At 39.2% G+C, this 24,383-nt stretch overlaps 1 protein-coding gene across 2 annotated transcripts in view; it reads left to right on the top strand.

Moving 5' to 3' along the window:
- Positions 1–24,383, top strand: part of PUS10 (pseudouridine synthase 10) — a 1,838,120-nt gene that overhangs the window by 868,046 nt on the left and 945,691 nt on the right. The gene's annotated exons all lie outside the window — the stretch shown is intronic.

The following is a 24,383-nucleotide window of genomic DNA, read 5'->3' as shown; positions in this document are numbered from 1 at the left end:
CTCAGCCTATTAAAGCTCAGAGACAAGATGTCCTTCAAGGATGCATCTGCAGTCATCACATATGGGTTGTCCTGCCTCAGGCAGCCCTTCGGTCAGCCAGATTCCAAAGTCTGGGTCCGGCGTCGGCTGATGTCGCCCCTTCCCCAATGTCAGAGCGTCTGGGGTATAAAAGCGTCAGCCGACGCCATCTTCCTCAGTCTTTCTTGCTGCGTGGTGCCCGAAGCAGAAGCAGTTCGCAAGTGCCGGTCGGCCAGCTCCTGTAATTCAGCTATCCGAAGACTTCAAAAGTTAAGTACCCCGTTGGGGACTCTTTCTTGCCTCAGCCGATGTCAGATAAAGTTAATAATTGTTTAACTTGTGGGAAACAAATACGTCATAATGATTTCCACTCTTACTGCCTCCCCTGCTTAGGCCCAGACCACGACATCTCGGCCTGTTCAGCCTGTGCTTCCTTCAACCGATGCACTCTTAGACATCGGTCGGAGTTCGCAGAGGAGTTTTTTGGGGCTAGTTTTTCATATAAAATGCCGTCGGAAACCCCGACTTCACATTTAACTAAGAAACGGAAAGACAAGGACCGACACACGCGGGCCGCGGTTTCGGCTGAAACCACGGCTAGGCCTACCGCGAGTGTCTCAATCTCGGCTGATACCGAGTCCTTGGAACTTCCGAACCCTGAAATAGTACAACCGACAGCCTCGGCCCCGGAGGCTCCTGCCGAGTCGGTTACGGACTTAGCTTCAGAAACTGGTGTTTTGGAATCTTCTGACACCATACCTCTAGACAAAGCTACACCAGCACATGGTGCAGCCAGGCCTCCTGCATCCATGTCCATTAAGGCCTTCACCAGGGCTAAAACTGCTAAACACCCTAAAGCCATGCCTCCCAGGGTTATTCCTCAGGGACCCTCTTCTAGTTCCCAGATTCTAACCTTAGCAGAGGACCTTACCTCTTCAATCAGGGGCTCTCAGCCCCATCCAGACAGGGGCTCCCAACCTCCTCTGGACAAAAGGCCCAGGGTAGATCCCCCTGATCCCCTATCCTCAGAGGAGGCCTCTGATGGCTCCGATCACTCGGACTACCAGGAGGAGGCTTATTCGGCCTACGAGGATTCGGATGCAGAGGAATCTATCCCCTCAGCCTCCCCTCCTGAAGAGCTTTCTTTTGGGGAGACCCTTCACTCTATGAGAGAGCATTTCAAATGGCAGGGCCAGGAATATTCTGATTCCAGGAAAAGACTAAGAACTTTTCTTCATTTACCTCAGCATAGACCTTTGGCTATTCCTCCTGTTTTAAATGTCATTGATGATGTGTATTCTGACTCTAGTATGACCCCTGACACTCTGCCTCCGGCTCCTGTTAAACCCGATAGGTATTACAGGGTCCTGGACTCACATAATTTTCTTTACAAGGCCCACTCTGCTGATCCTGAAACTATTTCACAGGGCCCTAAAGGGGTTGCAGCTGTTACTACTAAGAACCCACTCCCCTCTGCAAAGGAGTCCAGGGCTTTATAGAGATGGGGTAAAAAAGTGTATACTTCTGCCACTCTTTCCATGAGGGCATTAAATTGTCAATTTCATATGATACAGTACCAAGAGTATTTGTTAGAAGAAATGCATAAGAAACTGTCTTCTACTGAACCCCTTGACTGCAAATCCCTTCAGGATCTGGTACATAACTCCCAGCAGGTTAGCAACCATTTCTTGCAGTGTGGCTATGATGCATTGGAAGCTTCATGTAGGTCAGCAATGACAGGTGTTGTCATACGTAGGCATGCTTGGCTGAAGGAACAATCTCTGCCAGACCATGTTAAGGCTAAGCTTTTGGATGCTCCACTGGAAAAGCAAAAGTTATTTGGTTCCACTGCTCAAGAGGTCCTAAAGAAATTTGAGGAAAAGGCAAAATCTGTACAAACAGTTAAGGATTTTCTTCAAGTCCAACCGCCAAGATTCAGCAGAAATTGGCCTTCCAAGAATTGGCCCTTTCCGGACACAGAAAGATTTCAGAGAGGCAGGAAAAAGGCGTGCCAGAGGTAGAGGGCAAGCTAGGGGCTCCTACAGAGGCCGTCAATGGCAGCCTCCAAACCAGACAGGTAGTGCAGGACCTGCAACTGCTGCACAAGGACAAACTCAATGACTTTGCTTTGACTCCGCCAACCAGGGCTCAATTAGAAGCACCTTTGAGCGGAAAGCTTTCTTTATTCTCAAAAAATTGGCATAGCATTACAAGAGACAAATGGACACTGCAAATAATAGACAACGGATACAGGTTCCATTTCCACACATTGCCAAAAAGAAAAGGCATGCCAGGTCTTGCCACCAAATCAGAGGGCAGAGGCTTTGAAACAAATCTCAAACTTACTACAAATGAAAGCCATAGAAAAAGTTCCTCTTTCAGAACAAGGCCAAGGATTTTACTCCAGACTATTCCTTGTTCCAAGAAAAGAACATCAATGGAGACCAATTCTCGACTTGTCTGCACTGAATACTTATCTCATTGTGCCAAATTTCAAAATGCTGACTCTACAGCAACTCCTTCCCATGCTGGGCAAGGGGTCTTGGCTGGTGACTCTAGACCTCAAGGAGGCATACCTGCATGTCCCTATCAGACAAAGTTGCAGAAGACACCTCAGATTTCTTGCAGGGCAGAGCATTATCAATTCTCAGCATTGCCCTTTGGCTTATCTACTGCGCCCAGAGTATTCACGAAATGCCTGGCATCAGTAATAGCACACTGCAGACTTCAGGGGATTCAAATATACCCATATCTGGACGACTGCCTTATACAAGCGGACAGCCAACAAACTTTGGTAAAGGACTTAAATTATGCCATCAATCTTCTGCAGGCTTTGGGATATACAGTCAACATACACAAATCAAGACTTGTTCCATCCCAAAGAATAACCTTTCTGGGTGCGGATCTAGATACAACCACCCAAATGGCTTACCTCACAGAAAAAAAACAAAGACAACTACCGGATTACTTCAAGAATCTGACAAGACAAACTCAGCTGACTGCAAGGAAAATCCTGCAGGCCCTGGGTTACATGGCATCCTGTATTCTTTTGATTCCACAAGCAAGGCTACATATGAGAAAGCTACAGTGGTACCTAAGGAGTTTATGGACTCAGCACAGTCACAGTTTAGAAACTTTAATCCCACTCATTCCATGCCTTCAAAAGGGATTTCTGTGGTGGGCTCAGGCCAGCCAGTCCAACAGGGGGTTGCCCTTCACAAAGCCGAAAACCTCCCAAACTATTACAACGGACGCTTCAGACCTAGGTTGGGGAGCACACATGGAGGGCAGAGCTATCCAAGGACAGTGGTCACGAAAGGAGCTACACATGCACATAAATCAAAAAGAAATGCTAGCAGTGATACATGCAATCGAGGCCTTCAAACTCTTTCTGCATCAAGGCCACCTACTAATAAGGACAGACAACACCACAGTTATGTGGTACATAAACAAGCAGGGAGGTACCCATTCCTATCCTCTTTGCAGACTGGCAATGAATCTATGGGATCTTTCCTTGAAACTCAATATACAGCTACAAGCTCAGTTTGTGCCAGGGAAAGACAATACACTGGCGGACAGCTTAAGCAGAAACATCATGGATGCGCACGAATGGATGCTGCACCCAGACATCTTCCAACAGATAACACAATCTTGGGGGAGGCCGGACATAGATCTATTTGCATCCCCCCACAATCATCAACTGAAGAAGTTCTGCTCAAGGACATACCACCCACAAGCGTGGAAAGTGGATGCCCTCTCTTTCAGCTGGAGAAATCTAACAGTGTATGCATTTCCACCTATCCCATTAATGACCAAGGTGTTACTGAAGATCAGGACAGAGCAGCCAAAAGTGATTCTGATAGCTCCGGACTGGCCAAGACAGCACTGGTACCCACTGCTAAGGAGCATGTCACGTACGAAACCATGGCCTCTGCCTCTATGGCCACTTCTACTGACACAGCACAGATGCAAAACTCTACATTTCAACCTGAAAACCTTGCAACTAACAGCCTGGAGAATACCTTGACTCCTCCTCAGGATAAGCTATCCCAGAGAGTGAAGGATATTATTATGGAAGCTCGCCGCCCTTCCACAAGAAAGGCATATTCAGCAAAATGGAAAAGATTTCTCATTTGGAACACCACAAAAGGCCTAGATGCGACAGTGATGAACATGGCACATATCCTGAAATCTTTGGCAGAAATGTTCCACAATGACAATTTCTAAGAGGAATCAAAAACATCAAACCTCCTCGGAAACCACCTCTACCTGCTTGGGACCTTAACTTCGTGTTGGAAAAACTAACACTGTCTCCATTTGAACCAGCAGCATCTGCAGATCTACAGTACCTTTCATGGAAGACTGCCTTCCTTCTGGCCATAACCTCAGCAAGAAGAGTTTCGGAGTTGCAGGCCCTGATGGCAGTGCAGCCATTCATTATTTTTCATCAGGACAGAGTTTCATTGAGAACTAATCCTACATTTATGCCAAAGGTGGTATCCAGGGTTTCATTGAATCAAGCCATTCACTTGCCTACCTTCTTCCCAAATCCACAAAACAAAGGGGAGAAGCTGCTGCACACCCTGGACATTCACAGACAGTTGCGCTACTACTTGGACAGAACTAAAGATTTCAGAAAAGCTGACCAGTTGTTGGTTGCATATGCTGCTGGTACTCAAGGAAAAGCAATTTCCAAACAGACTATTTCAAAATGGATAGGAAATGACATTCGCTTTTGTTACTCCTTTCATGGAAAGACTGTACCAGCTAACATTAGACCTCATTCTACGAGAGCCACAGCCACCTCCACAGCCTTCTTAAGAGGGGTGGCTACCAAGGACATTTTTGAAGCTGCCACATGGAGCTCCGTGCATACTTTTGCCAAGCATTACAATTTACCTTTATATTCCAGATCCAGGGCAGGCTTTGCTATGGCTGTCCAGCTGGGTATCTTAGCTACACCATCCTTTTCTTAGTTCCTCCACCCCCAGATTGGCTATGGTATTCTACCCATATGTGATGACTGCAGATGCATTCTTGAAGGACTTAGTACAGTTTTGTACCTACCATAAATGTAGATGTCCGATAGGTTTGCATCTGCAGTCAGGTTTACCCTCCCTCCTTCCCCTCTGTGGTATTTCTTGGGTACTTACCCCTCTATTAGCTAGCTGGGGGGGGTCTATTATGGTGTATTTGTTTTTATATATATATATATATATATATATATATATATATATTATTGCAAATGTTTGGATCTTTATTGCATTTCTCCAAATTTAGCCTTCCTTAGAGGGCACCTGGCATCTGGGGCAAGAAAAACTGAGGAAGATGGCGTCGGCTGACGCTTTTATACCCCAGACGCTCTGATGTCGGGGAAGGGGCGACATCAGCCGACGCCGGACCCAGACTTTGGAATCCGGCCGACTGAAGGGCTGCCTGAGGCAGGACAACCCATATATGATGACTGCAGATGCATACCTATCGGACATCTACATTTATGGTAGGTACAAAACTGTACTTTCTAGCCCCTTTCTGTGCTTTGCTAATCAAAAAAAAATTACGCTTCCAAATGAAGTACCCCAGCCATTCTCTCCTTCAACTATAATGATCAGAAATTCCTAATACATTCTGTTGATGAAGCAAAAAAAGTATTCATGCAAGTTTGTAAGGAACTACCAGCTTAATAATTCTACAGTTAAAGCTAGCAAAATAATACAACCAAGATAATACAGTATGTATTTACAGTTTATTTAATACTGTTAAGGCTAGCAAAATAGTACAACCAAGATAATACAGCTACAATACACCTTTCTCTGCAGGCTAATTAACACTGCTAACTGACCTCAACGTACCGTTGCATCTTCCCAGCTTGTTTTTATCATCTTCTAGCTGTCCTGGTGCTATTGGTTTTAATCCTTCAGCAACTCGTTGACCCATTTTTAGCAGTGGGCGACGCTTCCAGAGGCCTTTTGTGGTCTTATTTCAAGCTCCACAAGGGTTTCTCAAGCTTCCAGGACCTTTTCAACATTCCATACGCCAGAATGCAGTAGAAACGTTGGCTGATGATGTCACAAGGTCGGAGATCGCGGCGAAAGAAGCAGTGCATTACTGGGAACACTAAAATTGTGAATTACATCGTAATTAAGGTGAAATGGCTCTAAAACAACATTTTCAGGACACATCAAGATGCCGGAAATTGAATGGACTATAAAGGACACTGGTCAGGGCAAATTTAGCAGCCTGCGCATATGTTTACCGTTTTTTTTTTTTTTTTTAATACAGTTTGTTTTATGCTGGAAGTGCAGGCTATGGGTGTTTTTCTTTTAATGAATATCAGTATGTAGAACTAGTTAACTTGATATGCTGTATGCTAGGGTTTGGCTTAAATAGCGGGCTTACTAAACAGTTTTTTTTTTTCTTTATTGATCTGAATCTTATAGATGTGTAATTTACTGGTATGAGATGATGTGTAAGATGTGTAATTTACTGTGAACTTCATTTTGTGTACATCCAGTTAACTGCCTTGGTAGTCAATTAATGCTTTTGTTATTCGTTTTTTTTTCTCAATCCTATAGCTATGTAATTCAGTGTGAAATGCATATTTAGTAAATCCGGTTGGTTACCTAGGTAGTTTAATAATGCTTTGCACTTGTTTAGTGTTATTCTGTTTTTTGACGCATATACTTGGCTTGTAACTCCTACTGTTATAACCACCCCCTTCGTTGACCTCCCTTTTTAGCACTATGCTCAGTTAGATCTTGTCTAAGTTGATTGTTCTATGTCCTGACAGGTGATAAAAATATATCATTAGGATGTTTTGTTACTTACTGTAATGCCAGTTATATTAAAACCTGTTTACAGTATGCTGTAAGGTTTATTACCATTCCTTGTCATAGACTGAATTGGTGTCAATTATTAAGAAACTTTTATTGTTTATATAGCTTCAACCTCACTTGCCTATTTCCATTGCTAGAATTCAAAGTCAATAATTTTATAGCGCTGTGTGTATTATGTCTTACTGTGATATTGTTTATCTCCTTGAGCACCTAACTCAAATGTTACCCTGCCTTTTAACCATCCATTCTCTGTACTTATGTTTTTTATATTCTTTAACTTTTTCTTGGGAGTGGCATGGGGGTGAAGTTGTGCAATGCTTGTTGGCTCTTGGACCACTGTTGTTAGTTTGTTTGTCTCCCTGCTTTTTTCCTGTATTACCTTTCATAGGCAAAATTGTTTAAAAACAGATCACTTGTATCTATTTCAAACTTATTCAAAAATGCTTCAGGGAGACTCGTGGTTAGGCACGGGGTTTATGCTAAGGAGCATGGATGCCAGAGTACGATTTCTTACTATATTTCATCTTCTGTTATCTGTAATACGATTGTTCACTAATTGGACCGTACCTAGTAGGGCTTTTCTCTGAAATTACCCTAACAAATATCTACTTTTTGACTCTAAAGTAAGATGAACTCCTGGAATGTAAATGCCCTTCAAGAAGTCAATAAAAAGAAACTAGTTATGCACCTGATTTTTCAGGACAAATCCAACATTTTCTTTCTACAGGAGACCCATATGATGAATGATCAATGGGATAATGTTAAATAAAGAAATTGGATTAAACTCGTGATATCATCAGGGAATAGTCTTGCATCAAAAGGCACTGCAATATTAATTAAAAAATCCTTTCCTGGGGAAGTACTAAATACTAAATTTGTCCCAAATGGTAGATGGTGTTTATTTTCCTGCTCATACCCCCAGGTAAAATGTCCTCTACTTTTCTTAAACTTGTATAGCCCACGTACAAACCAACACTTGTTCATGTTTGAAATACATAATCTACTACTTCAATTCCCTAATCATCTTTTTATTATTGGTGGCGACTGGAATGCACTCCTTGACCCCTTGAATGATAGTTCAAATAAAAACAGGAAACAGCCCTCCCAAACAACTACATCTCTTCATGATTTGATAAATAGCTTCAACTTAGTTGACCCTTTTTAATATTCGACCATGACAGAGAGTTAAATAAGTTCACGTTTTACTTGGCTTTGCACAGTCTGGTCTAGAATTGATTATTTTTTTTATCTCTGGTGTCTTTTCTAACAAAATTTCCAACTTCACCATTGAGGCTAGATCTATATCTGACCACTCAAATGTGTCCCTTTGTATTAATCCCACTCATCCCCTGAATTGTGATGGTAGTAGTCCCACTTGGTCACTAAACATTAACATTCTTAAAAAAGATGACGTTCTGCAGGAAATTAATGGCTGTCTAAAACAATTTGATGCTGAATCATGTTTATCCACCATCCCTTTAGATATCCAATGGACTGCTGCCAAAGCGGTCATCAGAGAAATACTCATACAAAAAGCATCTTATTATTAAAAAAAAAAAAAAAAGAAAAATTTCACATCAATAACCTAAATAATAAGCAAAGGATGATATGCCCAACGCAAAAGTTTTTTCTCTCCTGAACTTGAATAAAAAACTACATGAAATACAAACAAAAATCTGATCTTTCCACTTACAAAATCAATCCTTGGTAGAACTGAAACTCCTTCACAGATATTCGGAATGGGCTCAAACCCCCTCCAGAACCCTGGCCAGACTCATAAACATAAAAGAGGGACCAAACTATATAAATGAAATAAATTACAAAGGGAAAAAGGTATACAGAAATGAAAAACATTGTTAACTCTTTTGTAAATATCTTCACTGAAATCTATAATCCCAAAAACCAAATCCAAAAAAAAAATGTACACAGAATTTCTTAGTGAGCTATCTGTTCCCAAACTATCTATCACACAGAATACCCTTTTAAACAGTCCTATAACACTGAATGAAATAACGTTAGCTATTAAAAAACTTAAACCAAATAAGGCGCCAGGCCCCAACGGTTTTTACAGGAGAATTTTATAAAACTTTTAGTCGTCAACTTTCTAAAATTCCCCTTAACATCTATAATTATATCATTTCTAAAGGGATTACTGACAAGTATATGAACAATTCTAAAACGATTTTCATCCTAAAACCGAACTCTGAAAAGTCCAACCCTCTCAGCTGTAGGCCTATTTCCTTCATTAACATTGACATTAAAATTTTATCTACCAATTTTGCTAATAGAATCCAGAAAGTTATAGCTTCAGTCATCTCTTCTGAACATTTGGGATTTATGAAACAAAGGCAGCTTTGTGACGATGCTCTTACCTTAAATACATTAATGCTGTTTCTAGAAAACGATAACCACCCACGTTACACACTCACGCTAGACGCAACCAAAGCTTTCGATAACGTTGATTTAAACTTCTTATACCTAACTATGAAATACTTTAACTTCCCCGATTTTGTTATTAGCACTATTAGGATGCTTTATAACAGTGCCTCTACTTACCTTCATATAAATAAAACATTATCATGCACTATCAAAATTACCAATGGCACTAGACAGGGTTGTCCACTCTCACCTTATTTTTTTAATTTATATCTTGAACCTCTCCTTCTCTGGGTTAAACAAAAGACTTATCACCGTATCCCAAAAGTCTTCAACATAGAAATAAATTACTCTGCATTTGTACATGACCTAAACATCTACTTTGAGCTTCCCAACACTGATCTTCATAAAGTCCGAAATTCTATCAGTCTTTTTGCTAAGGCTGCTAACTATAAATTAAACCCAGCAAAATCATCCATTTTTCCATTAAATCCTATGAAACATTTAGAAAATTACTTCTCCCTGTCAGACATCCCTCTCAAATATACACTCAAATACCTAGGAATAAATTTCACACATTCCCATCAAGAACTAATGAAAGCAAACTTGTATAGAGTCTGGGATCAAATAAATAATGATCTAACTAGATGGAAAAACATCAATCTTTCTTTATTATCAAAATCCGCTATCATTAAAATGAATATTTTACCTAGAGTCCTTTTCCATCTTAACTCCATCTTCTTAAATATTCCGAAAAATTTATTCAGAAAAATGGAAACCACAATCTCAAAGTTCTTATGGTTCCCTAAATCAACCAGAATATCATACAGGAAGATAATTACCCCAAAGACTAAAGGTGGTTTAAGTCTCCCAGACTTTAATTTATATTATCACATAATTAATGCTAGCCGTTTAATCCAAATAGCCTGTTACGATCCCTCTGCTGAATCTTGGTCCCCAACCTGGGTCAAAATTTGGTGCAACTATATATTGTTGTGCAACTGTATATATTCGATAAAATTCAACTCTCATTCTGTCCCTTTTCTTACACTTGATAGAGACTGCAAATTTAAGATTTTGCCTCCACTAAAGAACAAAATTCGCATTTTTAAGCTCTGATGAGCTCCTTAAATCTACACAATACTGTCCCCATTCTCCAACCCATTCATCTAAATCCTAATCTAAAACTCAATAATAAAATGATTGGCCTATCAAGCTTCACTGTTATCCAGAAGGCCACAGTCTGGCACTTTTATAACTCTAAAAATGCAGCTGAGGTCAAAGCTTTATGCAGCTGAGGTCAAAGCTTTATTTGGGGCTCCTAACAAATATGACACTATCTTAAGACAACTCAGCTCACTTATAAAACAAACATTTTCTAACTATAGAGTGAAGGCGCAAGACATTGTCATATCACAACCAATCATTAAATCACTTTCCCTAAGGAACAAAATGATTTTGCATACCTATAAACTTGTGTCAAGCATTAACATAACCATTCACTTCTATTTTCCAAGTATTGGGATAGCATACAAGGCAAAATCCCTAGGGAGTCTAAATGTGAAGCAGTCAGTAATACCCTGAATCTAACCCCCTTCAAGAACCTAATCTACACTCAACTTATGATCAACAACAATTCTTATTATACTCCAGCAGTCTTACTAAAACTCGGATACAACAAAAACCTAACCTGTCCTTTCTGCTCCCTCCCACATGTAAATGTACTCCATATTTTTTGGAGTTGTAAGAATATTCCCTCAGAACTCAGTTGGAAAAAATGGGTTATGAGAAAACCATATTCTCCTGGCAAACCATGGTTCTAAATATAACTCCCAAATCTCTTAAGGGCATCCGTCGCCACATCCTTGTTATGGTCTGCGCTCTCCTCAAATATTTTATAGCCAAGAACTGGGTTAACCCCTCAGCAATAGCCTGGGATAACTTTACAACAATGGCAATCAAATATATATCTGCACATAAGTTGTGCAATAATAATAAAAAGAAAAAATATTATTTTTAGAAATATTGGTGTAGCCTTTTCGACCTAATCCATACTAAATAATCTCCAGAATTGTGGGTCACCATTTTGTTTTTTACATTCCAGGAAGTCCTCCATTTGTGTCTTACCCGGTCCTATAATCATTAGACATTGTTGTCATTACAGTGGGACTTTTGATTTTGCAAAGTATTCTGTTATTTTATATTGCTGTCCTCTGGCATCCATGTTGTAAATATGTCATTAATAGATGTATATAGTGTAAATAGTTAGTTTATGTAGATGTATCCTCCTTACCACCTTTAATTCTTCTTAAGACATATACTCCTCCCTCCTAGACATCCTTCATTTTTGAGTTTAGACTTTGACTGTAATAGGTTATTGGGGTACCGTATTGCTTATTTTATTCTTTAAGATGTAACTCAGCCACTGGGGATGCACAAGCCAGTGCATTTCTTTGTGCCGGTCCCAAGCCCGGATAAATGGGGAGGGTTGCGTCAGGAAGGGCATCCAGCGTAAACTTTTGCCAAATCATACATGCAGAAAACTGTACAGAAATTCATACCGGATCGGTCGAGGCCCGGGTTAACAACGACCGCCACCAGTACTGTTGGCCAACGGGGTGCTGGCGGAAATTGGGCTACTGTTGGCGGAAGGAGGAGAAGAGGCGGAAGGCATGCCCAAAGGCAGGTAAAGGCTAGGACTGTGATAGTGAGGGTCGGAACTTTGAATGTTGGCAGTATGACTGGTATAGGGAGGGAACTAGCTGATATGATGGACCGAAGGACGGTTGGTATACTGTGTGTGCAAGAGACCAGATGGAAGGGGAGCAAGGCTAGGTGTATCGGAGGCGGTTTCAAATTGTTTTATCATGGTGGGGATGGGAGGAGAAATGGAGTAGGCATTATCCTGAAGGAACAGTATGCTAAGAGTGTTTTGGAGGTGAAAAGAGTGTCGGATAGAGTGATGTTTATGAAGCTGGAAATTGACGGTGTAATGATGAATGTTGTTAGTGCATATGCTCCAGAAGTTGGGTGTGCGATGTATGAGAAAGAAAAATTTTGGAGTGAGTTGGATGAAGTGATGATGACTGTACCCAAGGGTGGTGATTGGAGCAGATTTCAATGGGCATGTTGGTGAAGGGAACAGAGGGGATGAGGAAGTGATGGGTAGGTATGGTGTTAAGCAAAGGAATGCAGAAGGTCAGATGGTAGTGGATTTTGCTAAAAGGATGGACATGGCTGTGATGAATACGTATTTTAACAAGAGGGAGGAGCATAGGGTGACATACAAGAGTGGAGGAAGATGCACACAGGTGGATTATATCTTATGTAGAAGGGCCAATGTGAAGGAGATTGCAGATTGTAAAGTGGTGGCAGGGGAAAGTGTAGTTAGGCAGCATAGGATGGTGGTTTGTAGGATGACATTGGTGATCAAGAAGAGGAGGATGAGTGTGAGGGTAGCACCAAGGATCAAATGGTGGAAATTGAAAAAGGGTAATTGTGAGGTGATGTTCAGGGAAGAGTTAAGACAGGCACTGGGTGGCAGTGAAGAGTTACCGAATAGCTGGGTAACTCCAGCAGAGCTAGTAAGAGAGATGGCTAGAAGGGTGCTTGGTGTGACATCTGGAAAGAGGAAGGAGGACAAGGAGACCTGGTGGTGGAATGAATAAGTACAGGAGAGTTTACAGAGAAAGAGGTTGGCGAAGAAGTGGGATTGTCAAAGAGATGAAGAAAGTAGACAAGAGTATAAGGAGATGAGGTGCATGGCAAAGAAAGAGGTGGTGAAGGCTAAGGATAGTGCGTATGAAGAGTTGTATAAAAGTTTGGACACTAAGGAGGGAGAAAAGGACCCGTACCGATTGGCTAGACAGAGGGACCGAGCTAGTAAAGATGTGCAGCAGGTAAGGGCGATAAAGGCTAATGAGGGAAACGTACTCACAAGAGAGGAGAGTGTGTTGAGCAGATGGAAAGAGTACTTTGAGGGGTTGATGAATGAAGAGAATGAGATGGAGAGAAGGTTGGATGAGGTGCGGATAGTGAATCATGAAGTGCAGTGGATTAGCAAGGAGGAAGTAAGGATAGCTATAAAGAGGATGAAGAACGGAAAGGCTGTTGGTCCAGATGACATACCTGTGGAAGCATGGAGGTGTTTGGGTGAAATGGCAGTGGAGTTTTTAACTAGATTGTTTAATGAAATCTTGGAAAGTGAGAGGATGCCTGAGGAATGGAGAAAAAGTGTTTTGGTACCGATTTTTAAGAATAAGGGTGATGTGCAGAGCTGTAGTAACTACAGAGGGATTAAACTGATCAGTCATAGCATGAAGTTATGAGAAAGAGTAGTGGAAGCTAGGTTAAGAAGGGAGGTGATGATTAGTAAAAAAGAGCACTACAGATGCGATGTTTGCTCTGAGAGTGTTGATGGAGAAGTACAGAGAAGGTCAGAAGGAGTTGCATTGTGTCTTTGTGGATTTAGAGAAAGCATATGACAGGGTGCCTAGAAAGGAGTTGTGGTATTGTATGAGGAAGTCAGGAGTGTCAGAGAAGTATGTAAGAGTGGTACAGGATATGTATGAGGGTAGTGTGATAGCGGTGAGGTCTGAGGTGGGAGTGACAGATGCGTTTAAGGTGGAGGTGGGATTACATCAAGGATCAGCTCTGAGCCCTTTCTTATTTGCAATGGTGATGGACAGGTTGACAGATGAGTTCAGACAGGAGTCCCCGTGGACTATGATGTTTGCAGATGACATTGTGATCTGTAGTGAGAGTAGGGAACAGGTGGAGGAGACCCTGGAGAAGTGGAGATATGCTCTAGAGAGAAGAGGAATGAAGGTCAGCAGGACTAAGACAGAATATATGTGTGTGAATGAGAGGGAGGATAGAAGAATGATGAGGATGCAATGAGTAGAGATGGCAAAGGTGAATGAGTTGAAGTACTTGGGATCAACAGTTCGGAGTAATGGTGAGTGTGGAAGAGAGGTGAAGAAGAGAGTACAGGCAGGATGGAGTGGATGGAGAAGAGTGTTAGCAGTGATTTGTGACAGACGAGTACCAGTAAGAGTGAAAGGGAAGGTCTACAAGAGGGTTGTGAGACCAGCTATGTTATATGGGTTGGAGACAGTGGTATTGACAAAAAGGCAGGAGTCAGAGTTTGACGTGGCAGAGTTGAAGATGTTAAGATTTGCACTGGGTGTGATGAGGATGGACAGGATTAGGAATAAGTATATTAGAAGGACAACTCAGGTTGGAAGGTTTGGAAACAAAGCCAGAGAGGCAAGATTACATTGGTGTGGACATGTGCTGAGGAGGGATGCAGAGTATATTGGGAAAAAGATGCTAAGGATGAAGCTGCCAGGTAACAGGAAAAGAGGAAGGCCTAAGATAAGGTTTATGGATGTGGTGAGAGAGGACATGCAGGTGGTTGGTGTGACAGAGCAAGATGCAGAGGACAGGAAGAAATGGAAACAGTTGATCTGCTGTGGCAACCCCTAACGGGAGCAGCCGAAAGAAGAAGATGTAAGTTGCCTGAAATGATAACTGCTGTTTTGTAAATGCATAGCATTTGTAATGTTTTGTATCACCCTCTAGCTTACTGCTTCCGGTAATGACTTACAGTTTTCCTTTTCATGTTTTGAAAAGTCTGTAAAATTCAATAAAAACATATTTGAAAAAAAGATTCCAAAGTCAGTCCATTACTAACATATCTAAATATGATTGTAAATTCTTTTTTTATAAGACCCATTGCTCCTACTACTATTGGAACTGTCTGGGTATCTTTCGTCCACATTGCTCTCCTTTCTGCCTGTAGATCCTGGTATTTTATGAGTTTGTGTCTCTCTGTAGACAAGACACTATATTCAGTGAGTGTGGCGATTTTAGTAATCAATGCTACTTTTGTTTTCTTTTCTTGGACCCACTAGATCTGGTTTTCTAGCATCTATCTTTTGAACTGTTGGTAATGGGTGATCCCATGTGATATAAACTTTCATCATTTTCTGTGATACTTTGTGGTTCATGTTTCCAGTGTTTTTCAGCCACTTCGATACCATAATGTTTGCACAATCCCCAGTGCAGCAGTCTTGCCACATTATTATGCTTTTCAGTATACAGTCCTTCAGCAATTAGTGTGTTGCAACAAGGTGTGTGACTGTTTCCAATTCGGTTTTACAAAACCTACATTTGTCTGTTTCTTCCACATGTTCAGTGAACTTTGTAAACCAAACCTTTCACTTCTTGGTTTGAATTTGCCTCTCCTTAACCATTCCTGCATTTGTTCTTGATCAACATGAGGCTCTTCCAGAAGTTTTCTATACTTGTAACTATATTTATGTTTTTTCCACATTTCTTGCCTTTTCATTTGGTCCTTCCCCTTATATTCTTCAGTTCAGTGCAGTCTCTCCCTGCAGGCAGCCTATATTCTCTCAGAGCAGAATACAGTTGTAGACTCCCTAAACAGATTGAGGGAAGACCCAAACAAGTGAATGTTACACCTAGAGGTCTTCCAGAAGATTGTCCACCTGTTGGAAACTCCCCAAGTAGGTTTGTTTGCCTCCACTCACAGCAGACAGTTAAAGTCTTCTGTGCCAGGACATCTTGCAAAAAGGTCTGGAAAACAGATTTTTTTCCCCAGTTGATGTTCCTTTATATCTTTCCCATTTCCTCTGATAAACAGAATCCTATTAAAGATAAAGAAGAACTCTCCAAAGATGTGTCTGGTAGTCACCTTTTAGCCCAGATAGCATTGGTTCTCACTTCTCCTGCACCTAGCCAGAATCATTTACCAAAAAACATCCTCCCAGAGCGGATTTGCACAGGACAGAGTATCTTTAATTCACCTCAGCATTCTCAGTCTAAGCTTGACTCCATGGATGATAGGTTTACTCTCTTCAGAGGATGTGCAACAAGTATTAAAAGAGGCTAGAAAAACTACTGTTAGGAGATCATATTTGGCAAAATGGAAAAGATTTTCTAGTTGGTGCTGCAAGAGCTCAAGATCCATCCCAGGCAAGGGGGCTTTGGTGTTTCTCCATTCCCTGTGTGAATTGCTCAAATCAGGTTTATCTTGTACTTATATTAAAAAGTAGCTTTTGGTTATTTCTGCTTGTATCTCTTTAGACACCCATTTCTTCTCTATTCCAAGTCCGTCAGTTTTTGAAAGGGTTTTATATATTAGACCACCTTAGAAAACTGGTGGCTGCATCCTGGGATCTTAATTTTGTTTCAGGCATGCTAACTCTATGTTGTTTTGTACCTGCAGCCAGTTCTTCCTTTACTTTTCTTACTTGGAAGACTTCTTTGCTTCTTGCTTTTACTTCAACTAGATGAGTGATTGAGTAGCAGGCCTTCATGTCTTTGTAAGCCCTTTCTTATCTTCTCCAAGGATAGAGTGAGTCTTGGAGCCAGCTCTTCCTTCATGCCCAAGATTGTTTCAGAGTTTACTTTGAATCTTTCTGTGTTCTTCCCTGACCCCAAAAATAGAGGTGAGAGAATCCTTTATACAGTGGATGTCTGCAGGCAACTTGGATAATTCTTGGGCAAGACTAAAGATTTCAGGATGTCAGACCCAGTTTTTTATTTCCTTTGATGGCAAGAAAAGAAGGATAGCCAGTGTTCATGCAATCCATTTCCAAGTGTTTCTTTTCTCTTCATTTCTGTTATTGTCATTGTGGAGAACATCCAGCTCAGAATGCCAAGCCCCACTCCATGTGAGCATTTTGAAAAGGGGGAGGACTCTAGAGCAGCAGCTTGGTCATCCTGTCAAATGTTTACTAAGCTGTGTAAAATTGACTTTTTTTCCAGAGTCATAATGGGATTGGCTAGGAATTTCTGAACTCTAGCCCTGTTGCCTCCTCCCTTGCTTCCTAAACTTTGGCAGTCGCCCCATATAGCTGCTTGCTACTGAAACAATGCTGTAATTCTGAACATGGTACAGTTGTGTAAGTTAACTTGACATAACAGTAGATGTCTGAGTAGATCACTATTGTAATGCTAGCACCACCTCTCCTCCCCCTTTTTATTTTCTTACTTTCCCCTGACTGGGATGGGATCCTTATCAATTTATTTCTTTTTCTGAGAGGACATTTTTCTGCTATATATATATATATTTTTTTTTTTTTGTAGAGCATTAAGCTTCAACCTCTTTCTTTAGGATAGGAAAGCTCTGAATTTTGGAATAGTTACATTTCTTTTTATACTAGCAACCTTGCATGCTTCAGTGGGAATATGGTGCACAAAGAAAGCACCCATGGCACTATTTTACTGGCCAGATATCCCATGTATATATTACTTCAGTAATGTACTTGAACATCAATTGTTATGGTAATTTAACTAGCATAGCTATACTATGTGAAAGTTACTAATAAAAGGTGTAGATATTAAGCATTATCTGCTTTGTGCCTTTGAAGAAATATTTTTAACAGTACCGGGAGTGAAATAGTTTTCTCTGTTTTATTCTCACCAGGGTTCTGGCAAATTAAGCTTGAGGAGGAGGGAAGTTCCAGACTCTGTATTTCTATTCAGTTTTTAGAAGATAAAGCTTGAGGAGGAGGGAAGTTCCAGACTCTGTATTTCTATTCAGTTTTTAGAAGATACAGATTTTTCATATCCATTTGGTATTTCTTCATCACCTCAAGTGTTTCACAGAGTTACTTCACAAATGATAAAGTGAATTGAAAGCATTACTGCGAGTGTTTATAACATATTGTTTTTTGATAAGACCAGAAAAGAGATAGTTTAACTTACTAAAGTAATTAAGACAGGACAGCCTCACGTAGAACAAATCTAAATGTAAATTCAAAGTGTCAGTGGTGAGGTACATGGGTCATGTTTATCTCCAGCATGCTTTGGAAAACAGATGATGAGAAAGTTTAGTAATTGTACTGATGCCCTAACCAGAGGACAGATAAGTACAGTGCTTATGAAATTTCTTGGACATTGCAGTGTTTATTCTTAATGTGTCAGATATAGTGTAGCTTATTATTGGAACAAGATACAGCTTAAATCTGAGCTTCACAATGCTTGAACAGTTAGTGACAGAAGCACCTACACTAAAATGTTTTGATGTGAATAAGTTATTCATATATATCTTTCCTTCTTCAGTCACAACCTGACATTGCCTCAGGCTGTTCTCCCTGGCTACTTTGTCCACCTGTCTTTGAATTCCTCAGTGACTGCTAACTGAGCATCTTAGACATGCCCTTCTGACTCATCAGGAAGTCATACTCAGTGGTACTCATTGCTAGACCCCGTGAGGTTTCCAATGTTGAGGAATGACTGAGAAGCCTGAGAGCTATCATTCTTCTGGTGATTGGTCAATGTCCCTACCTGTGGAAACAGCTTGTTGTTTCCCCATTAGTTTCCAATGTCCTGCGTGGCTGTTGATCACCAAAGGATGCACAGGTATTGTACTTCTCCCTTCCCACTGGGATGAGAGAGCTGACCATCAGTTGCTTCATCATATTCCCTGAGCCAACAAAATAAGTGACATGAGTCCATTGCCGAACTCAGGACAGAAGTAGTGCAGACAGATACCCTGGCTCTGTGCTATTGGTCTGTTTAATAAGCCATTCGTTTTGCAATTAAATGTAAGCCAGAATGGAGCCAATATAATGATTCTGCAAAATGCTAAACTAGTGGCTTGTGAGTTCAGAGCTGCTTCAGGTTGCTAGCAAAAATATACTCAAACAAAAGTGGGTCTCTATTAAGTCAGCGAATGCTGCTTAATCGAACCTACTAACCCAAAATGGCAAAATCCTGAAAGCACGGAACAGCTATTTTTTTCCTAGGGAAAAAAATCACTGGGCCATTTTCAGGACTTTGCCATTTCCTCCACTGTGGTGCGATCTTGGAGTTGGTATATTTTAGTGAGGGTGGGTGGTTTTTTTTTTTTTTAAATGGGTCAGTGATGTTTTTCCCCTTGATCTGTTTGTTCGGCATTTTGGTTTTTTTTGTGTAAGTGGGTCAGTTATACAGCAGTCACGATTTAGTGCATTCACTTATATAATATAGACCTCAAAAAAGTTGATAACCCTATGATATGTCTGTGAAAAGTTACATGAGAATGTGTATGAGAAAAATTACTAATGGAGAATAGCTGTAAGTCTTTATAGAGAATATTTAAAAAGTTGTTTTACTACAAATATATATATATATATATATATATATATATATATATATATATATATATATATGTATGTATGTATATACACACACACAACTTTTTGTTATTAAACTCATTAAACGTATCAATGACTTTAATAAGAGAGGATACAAAGTCAGAGAGGCACAGACCAATGAAGCAACTACCTTGGAACTACGATCTCAGAGGGGAAGACCCTATTTTTCAGACCAAGGTGAAACAGTTAAGATCAAGCAAAAGGAGGTAAAGTCCAATTTGAGATGCCAGTTGACATATAGTACTGACAATTTTGATATTCGTAATACCATCAGAAAATTTTTGCCAGTGATAACATCTGAAAACAAAATTAGGGAAATTGTTGGTGATCAACCCAGCTTTTCTTTTAAGAACAGGAAAAACTTAAAAAGACTATTATGTTATAAAACAGAAACTGAAGTTATTTCTGAAGACAGGAGTTTTCAGATGAACAGGAGAGTTGGTACATTCAGATGTGGAAGTTGCAAGGCGTGCTGTCATATAAACATCTGAAATACTTTTACACATCCCCTGACTAAGAGGAACTATAAGTCTGAAGGATTTGCAAACTGTCGGAGTAAGGACATTATCTATGTGGCAACCTGCAGTCATTGCAAGGCATACTACATAGGGAAAACTAATCAAATGCTCAAGGAACATATCCTAAAGCACTTATCTGACATAAGAAATGAAGTTACCAGGAATGCACTTTATATGCATATTAGTATAAATGACAGTCATTATTTCAAGTTCATGGCACTAACTAGGCTTCATGAAACACCAAGAGGTGGGGATTTAGTAAACCGAACAGAAATTGAAGAGATGAAGTGGATAATGAATTTGCAATCAGATCAGTCACCTGGTCTGAATACATTTGTCCCTTTAAAACCTGCACTAAAAGGGAAAGCTGTTCAGCACTCAAAATGACAAAATTAAAAGGGTGTGTATGCTGTTATGGTTCCTAAATGCATCTAAGTGAGTGAACACTAGGAAATTAAGGTATTTAAGAGGAAGTTTTACTGGCAAACATTTAGGATTTGAAAAAGGTATTGTACCGAAAGTGCTTATCCAGCTTATGAGCCAGTGTGTTTATTTTATTTTATCTTATCGTATATTTTATTAAAGTTTTCAAGTTTCAAGTGTTTTTAAGTGGAATTGGTGGCAGAACCATTTGTTTTTGGAGTTTTATATTTTGATGTGCTCTGCCTTTGGTGACGCTACTTACTTCTTTTTTTATCTAGACATTGTCCTAACACAGGCCAGCATTTACAATTCTTAATTTAAGGTGGAACTTTTTATTGTATTCGCTTTTTCATGGTGTGCATATGTTCACAAATTTATGAATTACAAAAAGGGTGGCTCAGAATTTACCCATTTATTAGTAATGAGTTTTCAGCATTGAAGTGATTCACAAGACTAGGAGAGGAGACATTAGTTAATTCAAACTTTTCAACCCATAAGGACTACATAACATTTTAGTAGTCCTGCCATAACATTTTTAAAGCTTCACATGAAAAGAATGTGTGGTCCCAATTGGCTTTAATTGCTTTTTACATCTCCAAACTGCATCATTATTATTATTATTGTCATTATTATTATTATTATTATTATTATTTTCACATTTGAATATTGTAGTGATTTGATAAATAGCTCAGAAATGACCTGCAAATGAACTTCTAAGTCAGTGTTGTCTGAAGTAAAGAGGAATTAGTGTGAGTAGGGGATCTCAGTACAATTAGTTGTTAATTTCATGGTAGAAAAGGTAAGTGGATATGGATGAATTTATTATATGGTTCTACTAAGTACCAAGGATCACAATTATTTTGATCTAAAAGCAAGATATGGAGATTTGATAAATGTATCATTAATATTATTTAATGTTAAGTTTAAATAAAAATTATTCCCGATTATTTAATCTTATCTGAAACTGGAGTAATATGTTTTATTTGAATTAAATTTCTTGTATGTTGAATATCAGAGTCATCTTTAATCAAATATATTTAAAAGGTCTTACAGACTGATTTGTATAAAACTATTCTAATATACTAAACCGGAGGTATTCCATTTTGATATTTTTGCTTCCCTTATTGTTATAAATACATCATAGAATGTAATTATTGAGGAAAATAAAGCATATATATTTTAAGTAAATATTGTCTAAATAAAAGCTTTAAAGTATTTTAAAATAATATTAACATGTTAGATTTAGTAGGACAATGTGTGGAAAACTGAAAACAATTTTGTAAAATGAAAACCATTTTTATTTAAAGAAGGGGTAGTTTGAATTTTCTGTTACTTGACATTTAATAAATATCTTTCCAAAATAGATTCATAATTCGAATAAATCTGTCCCAAGATATTATTATTTTAAATTTGATAGCTCATGCATCTTAAGGTCTTGTATATATTTTAGGATAGTTTGAAGTTTATTGAAAATTAAAAGGGTAATATTTTCTTGATATTTGGAATGTAAATGTTTTGGAGGCTATGGATTAAGATTGTGATGTGTATACAAGCTTCAGCAGTAAAATAAACTCAGTTAAGATCCAAGTTATTTTGAGATAAACTAAGAAAAATAGCTTTAGGCTATTAGGAATGAAACACTTAGATTTAGCAATGATATCCTCATGGTTGGCTTTATTTGTTAAATCCTAATCGTATTTTACAGAGATTTCTGAATATTTCAGTTGTTTATAATCCCACTTGAAAGAGTGGTTATTTAATAAAGCAGAAATGTATTGTTTTATTTACTCATTCATTCATTCATATATATTTTGTTGAGTGGATTAGTCCACTAGGCCAGTGGTCTCTTTTCATGGGAGACCTGGGGTAGCGTTCATACTGAGTAGGGGAAATCAGAACAGGGAACTGGGGAGCTTCCTCTTTTTTTTTTTTTTTGGCAGAGTACTGGAGAGTGCTTGTGATAGAAGCAGAATGGAATTCAGCATTGTGGAGACCATGATTCTGGAATAGGGGAGGGAAAATAAAAGAAATTGAAATGATGTAACAAATTTGTTACTGCATGGCATTCATGTTGATGTGCTGCTGGAAATGTTGAAATATAAATTCACTGTATGAGGGAAGCAGCATTATGGTTGCTGGAGATAAGGAAGTGCTTACTGCTCACCGAAACATAGTCAGTGCCTGACAATTGTTTTGGGTCCTGAATTATCTGTCCATGATGGAATCAGTTTCAGGGAAAAGTAGAATATCTATGTGATGGTGGCAATAATGACTGTAATGTATACTATTTGGCACACTTTTCAAAAAGCCACTGGTTAAAAAAATGCTGAGCAGATATGAAATTCTTTCAAAATGTGAATTCCAGATTAGATATCTACCTTTTTAGATTATTATAACTGACAGATAAATACTGACTGCCGCTGTGGTAGATCGACCTTAAGAACATGTGTTGGAAGAGTGAGAAGGGATTGTGGGAGTGAGTGGCTCTCACTGGCTCTTCCATTGTAGTTAAGAAGGAGACAAATTGATATTTCACTACTTAGAACCAGGAAAGGTTGATTGAGCAGTTAAGGAAATGCTGAGCAAAGGGCTGGGACATGCATCCACCAAGCATCATGTTAGTGTTGAAGATAAGGTCAGATATCCAAGGATGGTACTGTGAGACATCTGCATGTTAGGAATGCTATGGAAACTGAGGAGTTAGGCCATGTAAAATATTTTATAGTTGTCTTGTTGATGGCTGCATAAGATCAGCTCTTGCCCAGGCTGAACAAATGGCCCTGATCAAATTCAAGCTGGCTGACACTGGCAGGCCTAAAGGCAAAAAATGATCTATGGGAAAAATATGATTTAACTAGTAATAAAGTTTTCCAGTGTTTTTGAACTAAATTCAAAATTGAAATTGCCTTGTTGCTTTATTACTTTCATTACTAGCTGGCAGTAATTTCTGTTGACAAGGCCTATATGAACGGAGAGATGGATTTGACATTGTTTACACAGTAGGTTAAGAATACTTTTTATAGTCATTTGAAAATGTTATACAGCCAAGTAGGTAATAATAAATAAGGTCTATCCATATTAAATTATGAGGAAGAGCAAGAGGTACCATGGAGACAGTACTGGGTCACTCCTGTTTTGTGTAATTGTAAGTCGTGCTACTGAAAACTTGAAAGGACACAGTTGTCTTTATGCACTAAACACAGTTGTCCAACAAGGCTTGAACATAAGAATGTGTACAAAATGAGAAGAGACTTGCCAAAATTAGAAGACTTGTTATAGCTGGCAGTTGAATCCCTTGCAGAACAGTGCATGTCAGAAGCAAAAAAGTCAATGAAAGCATTTGGAGGAAAAAGAGAAGCAACAAAAATTGTGAGGGGAAGCTGGAAATAGTCATATCAAATATTGTAAAGATAAACAAGCAGTGTGAAGAAACAGTGAGAAAGGCTGGCATATACCTGTATGTACTGGAAAATACATACTATACAAGTAGAAGATAGATATTATTCATCTGTACAAGAAGTTAGCAAAACTCATTCTGTGTACTACTGTGTGCAGATCTGGAGACATAATCTTAATAATATAGAGGTGGTTCATGGAGTTGGATAACTTTTCAGTAAGATTTGAACTTTCAGATCTGTTAATCAAACAGATGTAAATTGAAATTATTTAATGTGGAGGGCAATCTCCCCAAGCAGGGAGTTTTGCCCTGTAAACCTCTACAACAATATAACTAACTGCAACGTTATACAACCTTTGGGGAAAATTTAGAACAAAATCTACAATTGTCAGTTTATTTAAATAGTCTGTGTCATTCAAATAAAATTGAAAGTGTGCTTACCATGTAAATAGCTGATATAGTAAAGTGGATAAAAGCTGTTCACAAGTAGGTAGCAAATGTAAGTGTAGTACTTGATTGCCCCAGAAGCCATATGAAAAGATGCCAAAAGGTCTTAATTTGTATGATTAAAAAAATAAATAAATAATAAAGAATGTGGACAGAATTAAATTTTTAAGTACCTTAAGGAAATACTTAGTGTTCAAAC

This window comes from Protopterus annectens, chromosome 1.part2, assembly GCF_019279795.1.
Source record: "Protopterus annectens isolate FY-2018-M chromosome 1.part2, PAN1.0, whole genome shotgun sequence".
Taxonomy (NCBI): domain Eukaryota; kingdom Metazoa; phylum Chordata; order Ceratodontiformes; family Protopteridae; genus Protopterus; species Protopterus annectens.
This window is presented reverse-complemented; position numbering and strand designations above follow the sequence as displayed.